The sequence below is a fragment of the Ornithodoros turicata genome, chromosome 4 (assembly GCF_037126465.1).
Source record: "Ornithodoros turicata isolate Travis chromosome 4, ASM3712646v1, whole genome shotgun sequence".
NCBI classification, from domain to species: domain Eukaryota; kingdom Metazoa; phylum Arthropoda; class Arachnida; order Ixodida; family Argasidae; genus Ornithodoros; species Ornithodoros turicata.
This window is the reverse complement of record NC_088204.1, coordinates 58,825,730-58,840,627: the sequence shown is the minus strand read 5'-3', so window position 1 is coordinate 58,840,627 and position 14,898 is coordinate 58,825,730. Positions and strand designations below refer to the sequence as shown.

Sequence of the window (14,898 nt, the reverse complement as noted above, 5' to 3'; positions counted from 1 at the left end):
GAAAGTGGATCAAAATGGGCACATTACACAGCCGCGCCGATTTTTCAACATCGGCGGCGGCGGCGCGCCGACAGTTTTGGTACGGCGGCGACGGCGAAGCCCCGACCTCCGGCGGCGGCTCTTCGGCGCGGCGGCGCACACCTCTAATGGTGAGGGGTGAGAGCACGGCAACGCACAAGCGAGACTGAATCATATCAGTCACTGAATCAAATGAATCGGTCTGAACATTTTACTTCAGTTTGAGTCGTACGAATGAGTCGAAATGACTCGGTCGCTGTGCGTTTTAGATCACTGACTCATGTAGCAGTCCGTTCGCTTCGGACCGTTCGAGTTCGAGGGAGAATCAATCTTTGTATGGTTGTGCTTGTACGGCCAGGCCCCCACAGGGGGTTGGGGGATATGTTTAATAGAGTGAAAGAAAAAAGGAAGAAAAGAAAAAAAAGGAAATGTCAGCCAGGCTATTGCCAGCTTGCTATTCCGAAAAAGAGAAAGAAAATGATAAAGAAGAAAACTGAAAATAAACAAAAAGAAAGGAGGAAAAGGAAAAATGAAAGAAAAACAGACACGCGGTGCAGTGCAGTACACTACGAATGTGATCAGAGGGCAGACGCAAGGTCCCAGACTTTCAAGAAGCGGAGCAGGGCTGTAGTTACAGCCCACTGAGTAGGCCGAGGGACGGGACCAAGGAGGGTGGCCATGGACAATGTGCTGCAGCTGTATTAGACGGCGATGGAGGGCTTGCCGTTGGGGAATGTGCTGCTGGCAGCGCAGAAGACAATGAGGAATGTCGGCCACCTCGCCACAGCGGGAACACAAGGGGGAGCTGGATTGGCCCATTTCGTAAAGAAGCAATGGGGTGCGGGCAACGTTGAGACGGAGGCGGTACAGCAGTGATTCCTCCTGACGACTGCAGCGACACACAAGGTAACCGAGGGTTCGATGGACTGCATGTGACTGTTGTAGGCGGCGGCCTGAGATCTAAATGCTTGGGCAAGGGCTGCACACCGGCGGCGAATAGCTAAATGGCAAGCCGAAAGTGTAAGTGGTGGACGTGCAGTGCAGGAGTAGCAGCTGCGGTGGCTCGTCTTGCAGCCGCGTCTGCGCGTGTGTTACCGGCCAGGCCCACATGACCGGGCACCCATTGAAGGGACCAATCATGACCATTGGCACGGAGTCTGTTGTACATCTGAATGATCATGCTGGGTATATCCTGTATGAGGCTGATGCGGGGAGACATCAAGCGGAGGAGGGACGCCTTGTTGTCAGTGAGGACGACCCATTTCCCAGGCGGCAAGTCAGTAATGTATTCCAGGGCGGTAAGAATGGCGAACAGTTCAGCATCGGTGAACGACATGGGATAGGGCAGTTTGTAAGCCTGTTCATGGTCTGTGTCCGTAACGTAAAAGGCTGCGCCCGATGCGTCAGGCCCCCACAGCTCCTCATAGAGCCCATAGTTTGAGATAATTCAAGCAACACTGAGCACGCAACAAATGAAAATGAACTATGATATTTAGCATTCGGCCAATGAGGAGTCTCAGCTTGGCTCGCCGTTCGGCCGGTCCTGGCTACCATCGGCTTTTACTTTTACTGGTTTTCATGCATGACGCTCGTTATTCCGTATTCCAAAGCAACTTGGCAAATTTTTGACAAAATACATATTTATTTGGTACATCGTATTGTCTCAGAAACCTGACACAAATATTCACCGTGCGTACAGAGCCCAAGGCGGTGCGTTCGTTGACTGCCATCAAACGAAGTTCGAACTTTCGAAATACACACAAAGTCTACTCCTAGAAGCGAGCGACGCTCGCATTAGTGCATGCGATTTCACTGTGAGCATCTTCTTTCGTTGCTTGCAGTGCGTCGAATGTTACAATGAAACGGGTAATACTTGCGTCGCTTATTTAGTGGCTCTAGAACAAAACAGTCATGGTCATACGATGGTGTCAACCGACACCATCGAGACGCTGCGACGCTGCCACCCTTCTCTTCTCGTAACTGTGGTAGCTACCATAGCGTAACTGCCCGCGAAAGAACGCGATCAGGAGAGGCACAGTGAGCGGGTTTCGCCGATGCGAAAACACAGTCGCCGCTGGCATTTCCCGCGAAATTCCAGCTCTGTTCTTTTTATTGGCTCCAGTCCCCCACGTGATATTTCTCGATCATGATCGGCTGACGCTCATTTAACCGGTGGATTCGCTCGCGTTTGTTTCCTCCGAGGCGCCGACCCGTCTGACCGTTGCACAGGGGCGACAGGCGCGGATCCAGACCCTCGGTTAGGGGGGGGGCGGTTTCTTTGTCGGAGCGTGTAGTGGGGGAGGAGGGAGAGGGAAATCCAATGTATAAACTGACGTGTTTTTTGGGGGGGGGGCGATCGCAAACCGCCCCCCCCCCTTCTTGGATACGCCACTGGGCGACACAAACCCGCCATTGTTGCAAGTACCCTCAAGCGAGTGCTTTTGACAAACCTGCCATCTTGTCCTGGTCGCACATCATAGAAAACGTCAGCTTGAGGTCATGTGACTTTGCTTACATGTCGTTTTGGCGCTTACCGACATATTTCCATTGTCATAACGCCAAGAGATGAACGTATTTTGCCAGCGTAAACTATGCGGTGCTTCTTCCGCAACATGGTAGCCCATTTCTCCTTAGTTTAGGTACATCGCATCGGCTAAGTGAGTCTCGACGCGCAGTCGTCATCGCATCTTTGGAAGTCGTCAACGGTACGAGGCTTTATGTGCAAAACTGTGCGTTTTACTTAGAGATTATCGGATAAGAATAATTACCGTGATCGAACCACATCCAAAACGTCGCGCAGAAACAATAACCACATTGTTTACAAACGGTTTGGCCGCTGTGATGTCGTGTGATGTGACACGTTTTGGGGAGACCCATCGTCATGGTCATTAAAGGATGGAATGTAGAATGAAGGTGGTGGCTGCATGATTGGGACGACACCACAGGCTATCCATTTTGGCGACGACTGGTAAATCACCTTGCATGCGGAGATTCTGCTTCCTCGGGTACGTCCTGTTTGCTGTTTATGATGTTGGGATTACCGCCACCTTCATTGTTCTTGCCGAGGCCCGGCAAACCTGCGATGTGCTGGCCGTCATGGAAGAAAGCTTTCCGCAACTACTTAATTGCGTCTGGTTTGGACAGCGAGTCCAGCGGTCGACGGAAGGCTATCCTTTACCATTGCCTTGGTTCCGAAGGCCAGAGAATATTCGACCTGTTACCTCTACCTCATTCGCCTGCTGCCACGTCAGTGGGTTCCACGAGCACGGTACCAGATGAAATGGAACTTGCCCTGCAAGTCTTGGATGCCCATTACGCTTGTGCGGTCAACCCCATTGCTGAGCGACATAGGTTTCGCCATCGCCGTCAGCTACCCAGTGAGGCCATCGACGACTACGTCATTGCGCTTCGAGAACTTGCCAGTACCTGTGACTTTGGAACGACACTGGACTCTATGCTCCGTGACCAGATTGTAGAGTCAACCAATATTCCGCATCTACGCGACCGTCTTCTCTTAGAAGGGCATTCCCTTACGCTCAGCCGGACGCTCGCACTGGCGCGGCAATTTCAACAGGCGCAGAAGGAGTCCCGAGAATTTACAGTTGAAACGCAGCAAGATGAGGTTCAACGAATAACGAGACAGGTGCATGGGAAGTTACTTCAAGGGGCTCAACGCTACAGCAAACGCACGACAGGCAAAACTCAATGCTTTCGTTGCGGCTCTTCTAATCACCTAGCAAATTCCTCGGCATGCAAGGCCCGGAACCAAAGATGTTTCTTATGCAATAAAACGGGGCATTTCCGTTCCGTTTGCCGTTCTGCAGGACACCTACGAGAGTTGACTAGCGAAGAGCCTGCCCAGGATTCTCCTTCTTGTGCTGATGCCCAGACTGTTCTGCACCTGGAACGTGGCGTTACTAAGAAGAAACCTGGGATTTTCATCACCTTGACAGTATCGGATATAGACATACGTTTCCTCATTGATACTGGATCATCCGTATCGATAATGTCCGCTGACACCTACCAGACCCATTTTTCAGCACAGCACCCCTTGAAACCGCCGTCCGTAAATCTGTATGACTTTTCCAAGCACTGCATTCCTGTTCAAGGATGCTTCACGGTGACGGTGTCCTTCGCCGATCGTTCGGCACACCTGACCTTCTACGTAGTGTCCCACGGGACTACCCTTTTGGGGATGGATGCTGTCACATCTTTGGATCTATGCATCGACGGCATGAGTCACACCTGCTTCAGTACTACGACGTCGGCCCCTTCTGTACCGCCAGGTATTTCAGTTGAGTTCGGGCACCTTTTCGACGGAGCTCTTGGGCTGTGCAAGAATTACATCCACAAGGTGAAGACGCGCCCTGATGTGAAGCCTGTTGCTGGGAAGCTACGCCGACTACCTCTCACTGTACGTCAACAAGTTTCCGAGGAATTACGCCGTTTGGAGGAGCAGGATGTGATTGAGAGGGTGACAGCCTCGGAATGGGTCTCGCCAATAGTTGTGGCGAAGAAAAAGGATGGTTCCATTCGGTTATGCGTGGATCTTCGTGAACCGAACAAAGCAGTCGTGCCGGACTGTTTTCCGTTGCCACATACTGATGAGCTGCTAAACGCATTAGCCGGCGCTACAAAGTTTTCAAAGCTTGATTTATCATCGGCGTACCACCAAGTACCTCTTCACCCGGATAGTAGAGACCTAACTGCCTTCATTACTCATGATGGTCTTTTCCGTTTCAAGCGAGTATGCTTTGGACTTGCCTCTGCACCATCGGCATTTCAACATATGATGTCACTTGTACTGAAAGGATGTACGGGCGTGCTCTTCTATATCGATGACATCATCATCTACGGACGGACTGAAGAGGAGCATCAGAAGAACCTTTACCGCGTACTGCAACGTTTGTCTGCTGAAGGACTGAAGTTAAACCATAAATGCGTCTTCGACGTTTCAGAACTTTCCTTCTTGGGACACGTTGTTAATTGTCAAGGACTGTTACCGCAGGCATCTGCAATTGAGGCTCTGCAATGCGCTCCCGCCCCAACAGACTTGAAGTCTCTACGTTCTTTTCTTGGATTAGCAGGGTATTATTCGAAATTTATTTCGCACTACGCTGAACTGGTGGAACCGATGCGAGATCTCCTTCGAGACTCCAAGCCATTCGTATGGACGTCAAGTGCGGATGAAAGCTTCAAGAAAGTGAAGTCGGTGCTCAGCTCCTGTCCAGTCCTCCACATGTTTGACCCACGACTCCCTGTGATCGTGGCGACGGATGCTTCGTCTTACGGACTGGGCGCCGTCTTGCAGCAACTTAAAGGGGACCAGGTTCGCACAGTTGCGTTTGCTTCTCGCACGTTGTCTCCCCTGGAGAGGAAGTATTCGGTTGGAGAACGTGAAGCGCTTGCTTGCCTGTGGGCATGCGAGCGCTGGCATGTCTACCTTTGGGGACGCCCGTTTACTCTGCGTACAGACCATCAAGCGTTAGTGACCCTTCTTGGGGCTCACGGTACAGGCCACAGACCTCTTCGAATTTCCAGATGGTCTGCGAGGCTACTTTACTACAACTTCAAAGTTGAATACAAGAAGGGAGCAGAAAACTACGTAGCGGACGCTCTATCCCGGCTACCGTTACCATCACAGCAAGAATTTGAAGAGGAGATAGTGTGCACCGTCTCCAATCCGATCACCAAGGGAGAGCTCCAAGATGCTACTCGACTCGATCCTGAAGCCAGTGCAGTTATCAACGCAGTTGAAGGAGGGTCGTGGCCACCGCGTGCTGAGTTGTCTCGAAGCATGATCCCCTATTACCGCTTTCGAGACGAGCTTTCTGTTGTAGATGGACTGCTGTACCGTGGAGAACGCATCGTTGTTCCGCAGGCGTTAACATCTAAGATTCTCACTCTCGCGCACGAAACCCATCCGGGAATTGTGCGGACAAAGCAGAGACTCCGAGATCTCTACTGGTGGCCTGGAATGGACGCACAAGCTGAAAAGATGGTGCGTGACTGCTCTACCTGTCAATCCGCTGACAAGTCTGCCAGGACAGCGCCTTCACCTTTACATCCGGTCCCATTTCCGGCCAAGCCATGGGCAAAGTTAGGTGTAGACATCGTCGGACCGTTGGAGGACTGCCCTCACTCCTGTCGCTACGCCATTACCCTAATTGACTACCATAGCAAGTGGCCGGAGGTTTCGTTTGCATCAACTGTAACAACCGCCACAGTAGAAACGTTTCTCCGGCATGTTTTCAGTCGCGAGGGTTTTCCTGAAGAACTAGTCACTGACAATGGCCCGCAATTTGTTTCAGCAGAATTTAAAAAAATTTCTTCAAGATCGTGGCATTCGTCAAACGACAGTTTCAGTGTACTACCCACAAGCAAATGGCCAAGTGGAGCGTTTCAATCGTGTTTTCAAGGACGTCATTCAAGTTGCAAAACTTCGTAACAAGGACGTGAAATCAGCAGTTCTCGAGTACCTCACCGTATATAGAAGTACCCCTCATGCTACCACGGGTGTTTCACCGTCAGTTCTCCTTCACGGCAGGGCCATACGAACTCGCCTAAATATGGTGGGACTTGAAGGGCAGTCAGTCGACGTGGACATGCCGAAAGTCCGGCAGCGGGTGGAGTGTAAGCAGTCAAAGCAGAAGTTATACACTGACTCTAAACGATCTGCTAAGTGTCGAATATTCACTCCCGGTACCTACGTTCGAGTGCGCCTGCCTGGTCGACGAAAGAAGGGGCATCCAAATTTTTCGCCGCCGTTGAAGATAATTGCTCCACGAGGACCACTTTCCTATCTGTTGGAGGATGGCAAAGTATGGCACTCGTCCAAATTTACGAAACACCACGGCGCAGAGAGGTTACCTGCCCAGCGTATGGAGGAGCAGAAGGAACAGCCGTTCATCACTAGCTCTTGGTGGGCAATCACCGAGCAAGCTTCTTCACATCCTCCGCTTGTGCCAGAAGTGCCAGCCCCCGGCACTGTTCAGGAACAAGAACAAGGGCCACAACTTCGACGGAGCAAACGCCAACGTACCGCACCCGAGCGCTACCCGGACACTAGAAAGCCGTAGCAACTATTTGTGTTTGGTTGAGTGAACTTTCGTGTCTCTGAACTTTGTTTGTATTTTTGTTCGCACCAAGGACGGAACTCAATTTTTTTTACGGAGGGGGATGTGTGATGTCGTGTGATGTGACACGTTTTGGGGAGACCCATCGTCATGGTCATTAAAGGATGGAATGTAGAATGAAGGTGGTGGCTGCATGATTGGGACGACACCACAGCCGCCGATCACCGTCGCCGCCATCCTTAAAGGGGTCGTAAACAGGCCACCAAACATTTCTGAAATAATGATACCCCATGAAAGAACGCAGATCATAATACCCAAATATACAGTTCGTTCGGCTCGTGCCAGCTCATTGACCCATATAACTGCTTTCCAAGATGAGTAACCAGCGAGCCTATCTCCACCACGCATATGTCACATGGCTACGTAGCGTTTTGCCGTCCAATCGGGGGGCCGAGCCACGCTCCCACAGCTCCCCATAGAGCCCATAGTTTGAGATAATTCAGGCAACACTGGACATGCAACCAATGAAAATGAACTATGATGCCTACCTTTCGGCCAATCAGGAGTCTCTCAGTTTGGCTCGCCTTTCGGCCCGGTACTGGCTACCATCGGCTTTTACTTTTACTGGTTTTCATGCCCGACGCTTGTTATTCCGTATTCCAGAACAACTAGGCAAATTTTTGACAAAATACACATTTATTTGAAACATCGTACTGATTCAATAGTCTGACACAAATATTCACCGTGCCTACAGAGTCCAAATCGTTGCGTTCGTTGACCAACTTCGAACTCGAAAAACACACACACACCACGCACTCTACTCCCAGAAGTGAGCAACGCTCACACGAGTGCATGCGATTTCACGGTGGGCATCTCCTTTCGTTGGTTGCAGTGCGAAGGTTTCAACGAAGCGGGCAATGCTTGTCGCACGGACGCCGAATCCTGTCTCCGTTGTGACTGCATTTGAAAATGCGACGGCGCTCACAAGTGTTCCTCAGGCGTCAGCTCACCACTGCATTCCAGTTCTGAACTCGAGAGACTGTTCGTACGTAGGATACTTGTGTCGGGGAAACATCACAACACGCGCTGAGTCACTTTGACACACGAACAAATCTGGGACTTCTCTTTGAACAATGCCATCATATCGTGGTGTCAACTGACATCGTCGAGACGCGAGACGCCGCTGCCACTTCTCTCCCTTCTCTTCTCGTAACTGCCCGCCAGACAGGCAGCCCGCGAAAGAATGCTCTTTTGAAACTTTGCCAACCAATAGCGGAGCGCGCAATGTCTTTCGGCCAATGGGTATCAACTATGATGCCTGACGGAGTAATACCACGTGTCTATGACGTGCAAACATTTTTTTAGAGCCGCGAAGAGGGGGAGCTGTGGGGGCCTGGCCGAGCTGCGCACATGACGTTTCAAATTACGAGCCAATAAACATACCTCGTTATCAGCTGTGAGTCGGAGCGCTCAGTTTGTTTGTGTGAAACGACGTTTTCCGCTCCGGGGTTCCGAAATTCAACGTCACGAGTCACGACGTCTCCGGCTGGCGCAAACGTCAACAGTTGAGCTGCTATCACATGACGCGATTCGAACCCGGGTTCCTCCCAGTCACGACGCGACATGGCCAGCTGGGGCTCAATCTTGATGTGCACATAGCGATCGTTATAGCTATTTTTCAAAATTTGCGCGCCCATTCCGTCACGCGCATTGGCCGTCAACTGGGGAGCACGAGAGTTTAGCAAGCGTTACGGGATAGCGAAAAGTTCAAAATCTAGCCCTACGCTATCCACTGTACCACGCGAGCTGGTAACGCGATGCCGCCTGGCTCAAACCAAAGTACGGCAGCCCAGTTGTCGGAACCATTCGAAGATGACGAAGATGTTCCATCGCGCACCTACCTACGATTCCGGAAGTGTAGTCCCGGACATTCATTCGCGCTCGTGGTGTGCTGCGTGCTACTGCCCAGAAAACGTAGTGCGCGTATGATACCTAAATTAAACGCATTTCTTTTTCAGTTTGAGGCTGTAACTGTTTAGATTTTGAATAGAAGAGGATTCACGTTCATCTAGTCCAATTCTGCATTTGAAATAAAATCATACGTGGAACAGTCGATCGTAATTGGTGAGGAAAGCGCTACGTCAAAATGACGTAAAGTTAGAGCGCGCGGCGGAGCTAAAATGCGAAAGAGTGCAGTGAATATTTCATCCGTATGCAAGCGCCTTTCGTTTGTGAGCGTTAGTAATTACAATGAGTTTTCACTGCCTAAGTTTCAATAATATAACACAAAGAAATGTGCACCTTTTGTACCTGTTTACGGCCCTCTTAAGGTCACGTGTGCCTTGACGTTTGCTGTGACTTGCGACCAGGACAGGCGACGTTCGTCCAAGGTATATCTAAACTGGTAGCGAAAACAAGACCAAATCAGACCCATTGGCAAGGCTACCATCATGAGGCGCGAGCCTAATGATTTCAATGTATAGAACTTCACATAATTCACATAATTTCAATGTAGAAAAACTTTCTGTTGTCCCACTCGTGCACATATACGAAATCATCTACCACCCGAGTACATTTCCGTATCCTACTCCTTTGCGCATGTATCACAGTGGGCGTGTTCATCCGTGCATCTCTGTATTCGTGCCGTGTGTTTGTGCATTGTAATACGGAGTTGGTACAATTTTTGGGTTAAACGGGGAGCGACGTTCACACCTCGGAGCTGTAGACCAAGATCAACACGTGTGAGCAGATGAATACAATGCATCCCCTGTTGCTGGCCCCGCGAAAAAAAAAAAAAAAAGGTCATGGGATGAGCGACCATGATGGCAAGAGTGCTAGCAGGAATCAGCTGTGCGCCAACAATGCCATGTGTTGTTGCAATGGACCTATAATGGCCACTCATTGAATAAATGCAAACGTCTGATCACTACGTGTACGTATAGCTCTAGGTGAGAAATGGACCTTACAGGGACTATAAAGTGAAAAATAACCCCCACATTTTTGCTCACTATCGTGCACATCATTGTTTGATAACACACAGAAAACATTACCCCTCACTTCGGCATATTTTTTACGTATGAAGATTGCAGGAACATGGACGGTGCTGCCAACGAACGGCGAAAAAGAGCAACTTGGGTTTCGGGGCCAGGGCTCGCAGGGATTGGTCAACCCTTACCACGTGAGCGTTAATTTTGTAGAGGGCAAAGCTGACGCACATTAAACACTAAACGCCATTTTAAAAATGACGCTCACTTCGCCACCACGAGCTACGATTCGCCGCGCCATCTACAAGGCCTCCGTGTAATCGCGTTTATGTGTTTATTGTCTACGTCATGGGTGGTCATGTTGGTCGCGCGAAGCAGAAAATGGAAGTGAATGACATGTCTGTGGCTGCTGTGTCATGTATTCGAGAGACCTACATATGCCTGGTGTAGTTTTGGGATTCAGGGATGCAAAAATCACCTTCGTTCATCTTCGACGACGGCCGTTTTCTACCACAAGATTCGACACGAGAGTGCGCGAAAACGAATGTGGTTCGAAACACTGCTGAGCTCATTTTGCTGCCGATGACTACGAAGATGCCGTAGAAGGTGAATTGCGAAGACGTCCGAAGTGAACTGCCGTTCAGTAACCAGTGATTTTGCTTCACCGAGGTGACGTGTTCAACACAACTTCTCACGTATGTATAGGTGTCACACATGTATAAATTATAATATAGCGATGACGTGTTCCATTCAACTTATGTTATCCTACTTGTTCCGTACTGAACGTTGTAACATCAACAAATTTAATTTTAGGGGCCTTCCAGTGTTCAAGTGGCGCCAGACTGCTTCGAGTGTGTGTGATCCAGGCACTCAAATTGACCTGACAGAAATAGCTGAAAGCAGGTATGCAAAGTTCACAGATGGAAGCACTAGATTTGTTACGTGTTGCAGACTTTGTGACATTTTTGGATTCTTTGGTAAGCTGCAGAACATTAGTATGACGTCAACACTAGGAGAAGAAACCGATGAGAACTACTACTTCTTTGAAAAGTAGAGGAATACTTCCTGTTGAGGTATAGTCATGACTAAAGAACGATAATTAATTTTCTAGAGATGCATCCTCTACACTTGAATGCCCCGTGAAACAGCGAAAGTTCATTGTCTTTGAAGCCCCAATACTGGAATTGTTCAAAGTGTGTCGCAGCTACAGTGAGCCATGCAAGGTTACCACATCATATTGGTCCTAAATTTGCAGAGTTCCCCTATCTCGGACACAACGGTCATTTATCTTTATTGCTCTCCAGATCCTACCATTTCAGAGATTAATGTGGTTCTCCATGCGTTGCACGGGCACTGCTTTTTTCTACTCAGGGTTTCAGTTTCTTGTTCTGTTGAATTCAATTGAGCGTTTGCAGCCATCACGCTCTCTACTGTGTTTGCCCCTCATCTATATTGATGTGCTATAACGGTATAGCACATCAACATGCCAACAACCTACCAACAACAATCAACCAACCTTGCCTTGCCTTATCAACATGCCAAATATTTTTGTTGCCGCAGATCCATAACTTCAAAGAGTTTTCCTCTGCACCCTGCCACGAGTGAAAAGTGTAGGGTGGTCCTACTTTTGGATGGAAACTTCACGATGTGGTAACATCCACATATCTGAAATTTTAGTCGACGGAAATTTGCTGTTTTTGTAGGACCTTCACTGTACATTTCTTTTGTCTCACTTAGCACACGTGAAGAAAAGTTCTCAGCTTCATCACGCCGACAGGTCATTGTTGGATCTATCTGCAGCATTATTGTTCATGTACTCTTTTCAGCAACAGAGGATACAAAAGTGTACAAATTGTAAAATATAACTTCTTGTTAAATTCAAAAGGGAAAGACAAAACTGTTTATACTTCTCTTATTTATTTTGTTGCAGGTTTTACAACTCTATCAAGTACGTCAAAACATCGGGGGACAGAAAGTCCTCCTCTGTCTCTTTGATCCCTGGACAATAAAAGAGAAAAATATAGTTTGAGTTGTGACAAAATGTTGCCTCTGCTCTTATATTTCAATTAAATGTTGCGATGCGTTTGCCGTGTACACTGAGTTTCAATTTGTAGGGCTGTCAATTATACTTTACAACGGTACATCTCAATTACAGTAACAGAGAACTTGTGCAATAAATTATTTAGCCATTTTGGAGTACTATACACCCTTTTCGAAAATCCGCGCCATCTATCGCCGCGCGTCAGAAGCCCCCAGCGCCGGCCATGATGCAGTCGATGCGGCAAGTGTCATAGGCTGCGTTCCAATACTCAGCGCAGGAGAAGCTGTCTGAGTGGAGAGCTAGGTAGACGCCTTATCGGCGGATATTTGGGACAAACTTGCGGACTTGGCGCAGCTATCGCCATCTGTCATGGCCCGTAGGAACTTTAATTCCGCATTTGGTTTAAACGCCGCATAATTCATTTATAAACGCTCAAATAATTAAATAATTCAACTCAATTGTCGATGCATTCTTCCTGCGTATCGTTATATTGCAGAACACAGTGATCAGCGTAAATGCCGTCACAGCTCATTGCTGTTACGGCGTAGTATTCCAATAAATGCGCGATTCGTGTATTTTCTTGTGTTTTCTGGAAAACACCCCTTGGACCTGGCGTCTTTTCGGCCTGTCAGCCTTACCAGCTGCCTAGGCAAAGTCCTGGTGCGCATGGTGCTGCACAGGCTCGAGTGGTGGCTTGAGAGGAGATGTGTTTTCCCCCAGGAAATGTCAGGCTTCCGTAGGCATCGTAGTTCAATGGATTCGGTGATGGATTTGGTCTCTGCTGTTGAGGAAGCGAAAGCCCGGAGGCAAATCGTGATGGCTGTCTTCCTGGACGTCAAGCGGGCGTATGACACCGTAAGTCACCCCGGCGTTCTTCATGCGTTACTCTGGTCGCAAGTGCCTGGGAAAGCGCTTGCATGGCTTTCCGACTTCCTGAGCCAAAGGAAATTTTTTTGTCAGAACAGGCGAGGATGACAGAGAAAAGACTGCTGTTCCACAGGGTGTCCCGCAAGGAAGTGTCCTAAGCCCGTTACTACTTAATATTGTCATGGTTGATCTCAAGGAATGTCTACCGAGGAGAGTAAATCTCTCCATATATGCGGACGATGTGTGTATCTGGACTGTCGGAAAGTCCCGGCCGGCAATTCAACGTCGGTTGCAAAGAGCACTGGATGTCATCAACAACTTCTTCTTGAACGCGGGGATGGATATCCCCACCGAAAAAAGCGCCGTCCTTCCTTTTACTCGAAGAGAGATACGGAGGTTCCAACTGCGGATTGGTGATTGCCCCCCATACAAGTCAAGTTTCACATGTTCGTGCGTGTTATCATGGACCGCAACCTGTCGTGGCGAAGGCACATTGACTTCATCATCTCAAAGGCTCAGCGCTGGGGGAATGTGATTCGCTACTTTGCCGGCATGCGCTGGGGCTGCACTGAGCGGGATCTTCTTGTGCTCCACAAAACTCTGGTTCGCGGCTCCCTGCTATACAGCTTGCCCGTATTGCACGGTATATCAGTCACGTCCGAACACAAGCTTCGGTGTACACTGGCACGCAGCCTGCGGACGTGCCTTGGTGTCCCGCGCAGCGCTGAGACACGGATGGTGATCGCCGACTCCGGGGAAATACCCATTGATGTCCTCCGCCGAAGAGAAACCATCCGACTCTACCTACGGTTGCTCGCTCACCACCGGCGTCATCCTCTGGTTCAAAAGCTACGTAGGCGGAAGAACAGTAAACTCTCGCTATGTGTTACAGCAACATCTGGAAACATCCCTGGCTTCACTGTTGCCCTGACCGCCCCTTCAGTGACACCATGGACACTGCCGAACCCATCCCTCTCGACACACATCCCTGGCCTCCTGGGGCCGAAGAGCCAGATCCCCGTTTCGGTTCTCAAGCAGTCTACTTTGGAAATGATGGATACAAAGTACAGAGGCCGCACGGCTGTGTTCACAGATGGTTCGTCTACGTCGGATGGCTCCTCCGCTGCCTTTGTAATACCGGAGGAGTCACTATCATGTGGGTTCCGCCTGTCACATCGCACTTCGTCGACCTCTGCGGAGCTGTATGCCATCTTGTTATCTCTAAAGTCTGTCTCTAAATACCCTTCCCACTCCTGGGTGATATACACTGACTCAAAATCAGCCCTGCAATGTGTAGGAACCATGGGCATCCGCGGCTCGTTGGCCCCGGTGGTTGTTAGTATCCTGACGGCGCTCAAGGTTCTCGGCGAACAGGGACACCGGGTGACCCTACAGTGGGTCCCCGGCCACACCGACATTCGGGGCAACGAAGAGGCAGATTTGGCGGCTGCTGCGGCCCGCCGTATCTCCAGGGCCGTGCCCATTATCCTCTCCAACGGAGATAGACGCTCCTACTTGTCTGCGTTGGTGTCACCCCTGGCCCGCCAGCAATGGCTGCATGACATCACTCAATGGTCGCTCTTTCATGCAGTGGACCCGTCATTATCATTAGAGTGCCAGGTGGCTTCCCTCGCAGCTTTACGACACTCCTGCGGCGTCTACGACTCAACGTCGCCTTCACCCCTGTGTTCCGTGTTAAGCTGGGTTACAGTAACACGGCGCTGTGCCTAGCTTGCCGCACAGCAGCTACGATCCCCCATATCATCGAGGACTGTGAGCGGTACACGTGTGAACGCCGGGTACTTCGACGCCAACTTGAACTCCTCGACCATAGACCATTCAGCCTGTCCAAAGTACTTGGCCCATGGAGCTCCCCTGCGCATCAGTGCCGGGCTCTTCACTCCCTTTTTGC

General features: G+C 49.8%; 1 long non-coding RNA gene across 3 annotated transcripts in view; it reads right to left on the bottom strand.

The window, feature by feature from the left end:
* Window positions 1-14,898, bottom strand: part of LOC135393235 (uncharacterized) — a 69,939-nt gene that overhangs the window by 33,561 nt on the left and 21,480 nt on the right. Inside the window, exon 5 of one of the 3 annotated variants that reach the window (XR_010422544.1) lies at window positions 9,413-9,495. The exons of the other annotated variants lie outside the window; for them this stretch is intronic. This is a non-coding gene — a long non-coding RNA (uncharacterized LOC135393235). Of the gene's footprint in view, window positions 1-9,412; window positions 9,496-14,898 lie in introns of those variants that run through there. 3 annotated transcript variants of the gene reach the window in all.